This window comes from Trichechus manatus, unplaced genomic scaffold, assembly GCF_000243295.1.
Source record: "Trichechus manatus latirostris isolate Lorelei unplaced genomic scaffold, TriManLat1.0 scaffold00027, whole genome shotgun sequence".
NCBI lineage: Eukaryota > Metazoa > Chordata > Mammalia > Sirenia > Trichechidae > Trichechus > Trichechus manatus.
The window spans coordinates 18842376-18849207 of NW_004443963.1; the positions used below are offsets into that span (position 1 = coordinate 18842376).

Sequence of the window (6832 nt, forward strand, 5' to 3'; positions counted from 1 at the left end):
TGTTGTCTGGCTAGTGGAGGCTGTGGGTATATTAGAGTTCTTACACAGTACTCACAAATATGAAAGTTTTATGTAATTGTTAGCCAATCTACCAGTCCTTAAAAGGGAAGTACTCACTTTGTCTTCTGTGGCCTTTAGACCTGCCCGGTATTGATCTCTCACAAATGTTCCGCAGGAGTATCAGGGAGTGGGCTGGAAGTTTTATTTGGTAATAGCACTGACAAGCTCTTGTTGTTAGGTGCTGTCAAGTTGGTTCCAACTCATAGCAACCCTAGATGTACAGCAGAACAAAACACTGCCCGGTCCTGTGCCATCCTCACAATCATTGCTATGTTTCATTGCTCCATTGTTGCAGTCACTGTGTCAGTCCATTTTGTTGAGGGTCTGCCCCTTTTTTGCTGACCCTGTACCAAGTATGATTTCCTTTTCCAAACACTAGTCCCTGCTGATAACATGTCCAAAGTATGGGAGACTTAAGTTTCACAATCTTCGCTTCCAAGGAGCACTCTGGCTGTATTTCTTCCAAGCTCTTAGGTCCTTACTAAGTCTGTAGGAAAAGTAGGCCAAATGAAATGTTAGAAGTTTACTGCAAACACCTGAGGTGCCTATGCTGAAATTAGCATTACCCAACTGTTGGGTTTTGATACCTCAGCTTATCTGACATCTATTTCAAATTGTCTTTTCCCATAAAGATAAATTTAAGAAATCCAACTCTTGCAGATTGTGAGGTGAGAGAAAAGGGATGTCACCACACTAAAACGACTGGAATTCGTAGCCGTGAGGCAATTTTTTCTAAAAAGCTGAGTTAGAAAGAGGCAGTGCTGTGATTGGAAAGAAAAGTGAACTTGGCCACAAAAAATGGGCTCAGATTTCTGCTCTGCCACTTAGCTCTCACTACTTTGGCCAGATTCTCCTGTGTGAAATGCAAATGATAAAACTCGCTGTGTTTTCAGTACAGCCGTGTTGGGAGACCTGCGGAAGTGCTTTGTAAACTGGGCACAGTGTAATGAGGTCAGGATTGAGACTGCCTGCTGTATTCTGTAGGCTTTGCTTGTGGCTCCTTATTCACCCCGGGCCACCACCTGCTATAAACATGATCAGGAACCCATGTTTAATAAGCAGCTCTAAGTTTATATTTAGGGTGAAATTTATAGGGAAAAGTTCCTGTAATATTGTTGTAGCTTTGGTGACATTTTTAGAACCTGGCAAGCACCATTTTCTTCAAGCTAAAGCCCAAGGTCAAGTAGGACCTAGATTGCAAAAGGAGATGGGGCAACTGCCTTTTTGGACCGGTATTGTACTGTGCTTCACACATTTTTCACAAACAGCATGGAGTCCTCACAAGAACCTTAAGTTCCCATTCTCATTTTGTAAGTGAGCTAAATGTTAGTATGATTAAGGCCCTCAAAAGTAGGCCTTCTGACTACACCCACTGCATCATGCGCGGCCCAGGACAGTGACGACTTCTTGGACACCACCTCAACCGATTTGTTCCCATTCGTGATTCCCTCCAAGGCTTGTGAATAGTCTAAGAGTGGATCAGGTAGGTCTAGGGCTGGTTCTGTAGACCCGAAAGGAAGGCACTTCAATATTTAGATAATGAGGCCCAGGTAAGGACCGCTCCTTCTCAGAACTTGCTCCATCTAGTCTCATCCTGACTGTGGGTCCACTTCACATCGTCGCCATCCCGCCGCTCATATCGCGCCAAGCTCCTCCGGCTGCAGCGCAGACAGGAGTCCTTTAGGCATCGCTAACTAGAATCGCGCTTCGAAGCCCTTCCGTGACCCCGCCTGCCCGTGGGCCATAGCCTCGGCTGGGAAGGAAGCGCCCGTGCGGGCTTTTGGGGGCGCTCAGACCCGCTGCCTGGCCTGTCAGGACAGCGCGCACGACTACAGCCCCCAGCATGCTCCGCTGCCGCCCCCTCAGCCAGCCGCGCGTGCGCAATGGGGCCGCGGAGGGCTGACTGAGTCCGAGCCAGCATCTCCACCGAGGCGGCCAGGGACGCGCGGCGGCGGGCAGCTGGACACCTCCCCGCCCGGCTTTCAGCCTACAGGGCAGGTGAGTGCGGAGCGCTTGGTCGGTGGGGGCTCGTTGGGGTCTTCGAGGCCCCGGTGCCCATTCATCTCCGTGAGGACCGCGGGGGCAGCTGTGGGCAGACTGACTGCCGACGGACAGAAGGGCCGAGGGGGCTGAGGAGTGGAAGGGAAAGCCTTCTGCGGCTGGAAGGAGCGGCGGGGCGGACTTGCCCGGTGCTGGGATGGAATGGGGGTCCCGGACTGCCCGGCGCGAGTTGCTGCGGTCCCGGGTGCGAGGCCTGCGGGCCCTCCCGGGGCAGGGCCTTGGGGCGGGGGCGGCGGCTCTGCACCTGCACGCCCCCCTCCCTGGTCCCAGTCCGGGCTCTGCCAGGGCAGCCGGAGGGGACCCGCGTCCCAGAGCCGGAGACCCCGGCCCGGCGTGACGAGCGCCCCTTTGGTGGCCTTTGCTGGCCCAGCTGGGTGGAGCGGCACCGGGTTCTGGCTTAGGAGCCCCTGGTGCACGAGCCAGCCTACATCCCATCCGCAGCTGGGAGCAGTTTACAGAAACGGCATCTGGCGCTGGCGTTGCTCCTGCTTTTGCTTTTTAAAGTATGGCTGCTTCGGTCACGTTTATAGCAGCAAACTCTCCTCAGATTTTGCTTGTGGCTTCAATTAAGATTCAGATCCAGATTCAGAACAGTCTCGGATTCAGACCCAGACTCGGAACACAGTCCCAGCCAAAACTGTAACCAGGGATGCCCGACTCACCTGAGTCTCGGAGGGAAAAATTGATTTGATTTGACTTTTGTATTGAACTATATAATATGTGTTTGTGTTTTAACATTGGGGAAATTGAGGCGTATTTTAGCCAGGATCACCCAGTGTGGTTAGAATTGGAATTTTGAAAATTATTTTCATACTTAGTTCACTGAGCCAGGCTGCTTTTTATATAATGGGAAAAAAGAAGTTTTAAAGTTTCTTTTCAGTGGCTATATCGCTGTATCTTATTTTATAGTCTTGTGCCGCATGTGAAATTTGTGGCAGGTTACCAGCTAACGTGAAATTTGTGGTGGGTTACCAGCTCTCTTTTTGTTGGTTTTTTGTTTTCTTATTAGAGGTGTCTTGCAATATTCTTTACCCTCCTTTCTTATTCTTTCTTGGTGAGTTCAAGTTCCTAGTCAGACTCTGATTCACAAAAACTGAATTTTCAACTTTGACTTGTTTCCTTGTAGCTTTTGTGATTTCAATTTAATTGAGTTTTTAGGAACGTATATTTCCTACTTCTTCTCTTCCTAATCTCTTTTCCTTATCTTCCAATTCTCTCTGAACTCTTAAAACAAGAAAACAAGTTGCCTGTCCAGTCAATTCCAACTCATGGAGACCCCCATGTGTGTAGAGTAGAACTGTGCTCCATAGGGTTTTCAAGGCTGTGACTGTTTTAGAAGCCGATCACCAGGCCTTTCTTCCAAGGTGTCTCTGGGTGGGTTTGAACTGCCAATCTTTGGTTTGTAGTTCAGCATTTAACCAATTATGCCACTCAGTGACTCTGAACAATAGTTTTATCATCTTTGTTTTACATATTCGTTTCTGTAATTGATTCTAAATTAAGTTCAGCACATTTCCTGTCTTTTGATAATCCTAACTGAATGTAGCTCTTTCGTGACTAATTATCACATCAGCCTGGGCTTTGGTCCTTTTTCCTATAACTCTTTTTAATAATGGAGGTGTGTGATCTAGGGGAGAGAGGTAAGGGACAGGAGGTGTTTCTCTTGATCATATATAGGTAACAGGTGAACATACCCATGACCAAACATTAACTTTAAAAGGCTAGAAGCAAAAATTGTTCAAAGTTAAATATAAAAGAGCATACTAACCTTGTGAATTTGGGAACTTGTCAGGTTGGCAGGAAAGTCAGTGAACTGGAGCCATATAAGTCACAGAAATGAACCTGACATTAGGGTGAAGTGTTGAGAAAGGAACTCAGGAGACAATCGTCTCTTTTATTATATGGCCATCTTTCTGTGCCTGGAGTGAATGCCAGGTTTAGAAGCTTAGGAAATGTTTTTTGTGTTTGTGTTTTCAGTTTTTCTCTTTAGCTCTGACGGAAGGTTTTGGCAGGAACCCAAAATCTTGTATGTTTGATGATTTAACATGTTTCATCTGCTTATTCTCTAGATCCTCTCTGTTACTCAGCTGGTGACATCAGTAGTTTTCCACAGCAGCCATTCATGAGCTCATAAAGACTGTTACAAGGAAATGGGAATAGCACAAAGGATGGTACACACAGAAGAAATAAAGATCCTGTTTCCATTGCCATCACATATTACACATAGACATAATCAGGGATTCTGGACTGGAGTATATGATGTATTGTGGGATGGGTTAGAACACCAGAGCCCAGGCTCCTATGTGCAGTAATAATCATTGATACCATTTATTAAATGTCTTCTATTTGTCACGCCTGTTATTGTCACAACAATGCAGTGAGGTGTAGGTATTATCATTCTTATTTTAGCTATGTGTAAGTTGAGACACAGAGGTTAAGTGATTTGCCTATAGACACAAAAAGTGGCAGGGCCAGATTTCAAATTCAAGTCTATGGCTCTAAAACGCCTGCTCTTCCTACTTTACCAACAAATTCAAGTCTTTCTCATTCTTAAAAAAAAAAAAATTAAAACTCTCCTGTGATCATGAAGGAGATTATATTTCCCCTTTAAATTACTACCATTTCCCCTCCTTTTCCTTTCTAGACTTGTCTCTGAAAAGCAGACTCTATGTCCTTCTCTTCCACTTGCTCCTCAGTTCTTTGTAGTCTTGCTTCCACCCTCAACTGTCTATTGAAACTGCTCTTATGAGCTCCACTCAACCACTTATTGAGTGCCTACTGTGTGGATCATCTTCTAGACTTCCAGAGATGGACAAGACATGGGTTTTGCTTGCCCTGAGGGAGCTTCGGGAGTAGTGAGGAAGAAATGGAAGTTCAAACATGTAAATATCTTTAGTCTTGGGAATTGAGGGAGGAACACTTCATTGAGAAGGTGACACTTGGGCTGCAGACAGAGAGGTACCATAAATGGTGGCAGACAGTGCTGTCAGGGCTGCATGCTTAGGTGTGTGCCTTTAAGGGAAGCTATACCTCACCAATGAGAGATTGCCATGGTGGAGAGATATAGGGTAGGCTTTAGAGTCTGACAGACCTGGGAATCTGAGCCTCAATTTCTTTATAATACCTGCCTGGAATGGAAGCTCTATGAAAGTAGGGCCTCTATCTTGCCCACCACCTCGTCTCTGTTTCCTAGAACAGTAGTGGTGATCAGTAAATATTTGTTGAATGAACACTGCATAGGAGGTGGTGTGTTCAACACATGGTAGGAACTAGTGTTGTCAGTAATAACATATGGCTGAAATGCCAAGGCTGATTTTTCAGTGTGACTTAACTGATTTTGAAGACAGTACCATGTTTGAAAATTATGCAATAATTTCATCCACTTCTTTTTGAAAATTTGGGCTCATTATTTTATAGTCACAGTTCATAAATGAGGACAGCGACATTCACCTCTTTCTAGTACAAACAAAAACCCATTGCTGTTGAGTCGATTTCAGCTGATAGTGTCTTGTCTTCTAAGATTAGCCTTCTTTCCAGTGATATGCACATTCCTGCTTTTTCTTAGTGTTTTCATAAGTGTTTGTGATGTAGGTTTTATGTGTGTGTTTTCTCCTTGTCAATGATGTGATTTCTTTTGTGAAGTTAGCTTCTTTGGAATCATTAAATAGCTTTTTAAATAAGAATAACATCAGAAATGAGATTGAAAACACCAATCCAGTTACCGAAAGTCTTATTCTTGGAAAGGGCCCAATTTCCAATTAGGACTAAGAAAAGAATTTCCAGCAAAAAGATGTGACTATTCCCAGCCTTCTCTGGATACCTAGTTAGCATTCTGGCTAACATTCTAAAGACATGAAAGGGCAGATCATTTCCTTTTTCTTGTGTTTGCATTTCATTTGTAAATATTCTTGATTTGTGTGACTTGAGGATAGGGTTAAAGTCCAAATACCACTTTTCTAAAAAAATTTTTGAAAGCAGTAGAGCACCGAGTTCAAATTCTGGCTCCACCACTTTATACTTTGGGGTTTCACTCAAGTTATATACCTGACTTCCCAGTGCCTCATTTTCCTCATCTGTAAAATTGAGATAATTACTACCACTCCTCATAATAATAGCTCATATTTATCAGGTATTTACTATACACCAGGCACAGTTCTAAGAATTTTACTGGTATTAACCCTCACAACACTGCATATTATTAGCATTACCACTTACACATGAGGAAACAGGCACAGAAAGACTAAGTAACTTGCTCAGGGTCACACAAGTTAAGCGGTGGAGTCAGGATTTGAACCTAGGTAGTCTGACTCAGAGTTTGTGCTCAGAATCTCCTACTTCATAGGGTTGTTTAGAAGATTAAATAAAACAATCTATGTGAAATGGCTGTGACATGCATTCAGTATGTGTTAGCTATTACGTTTAGCTTAGAGTTTATAGAAAAATATAAAGACCCAGCAAACACAACATCAACAATGAAAGATGAAAAGAAAATAAAGAAAAACTAGTCAGCATAGAAAATTAAGGGGAACAAAAAAACTGTGAACAACACACAAAAAAAGACATCAAAATGACAGCAGTAAACTCATACCTATCAATAATTACGCTGAATGTAAACAGACTAAATGCACCAATAAAGAGACAGAGAGTGGCAGATTGGATAAAAAAGCACGATCCGTCTATATGCTGCCTACAAGAGACACACCTTAGACTT

General features: G+C 44.0%; 1 long non-coding RNA gene across 1 annotated transcript in view; it reads left to right on the top strand.

Annotated features, from left to right (window-relative positions):
* Positions 1–1983: 1983 nt before the first annotated feature.
* Positions 1984–6832, top strand: part of LOC111820125 (uncharacterized) — a 39123-nt gene continuing 34274 nt past the window's right edge. The window contains exon 1 of the long non-coding RNA XR_002823665.1: positions 1984–2058. This is a non-coding gene — a long non-coding RNA (uncharacterized LOC111820125). The remainder of the gene's footprint in view (positions 2059–6832) is intronic.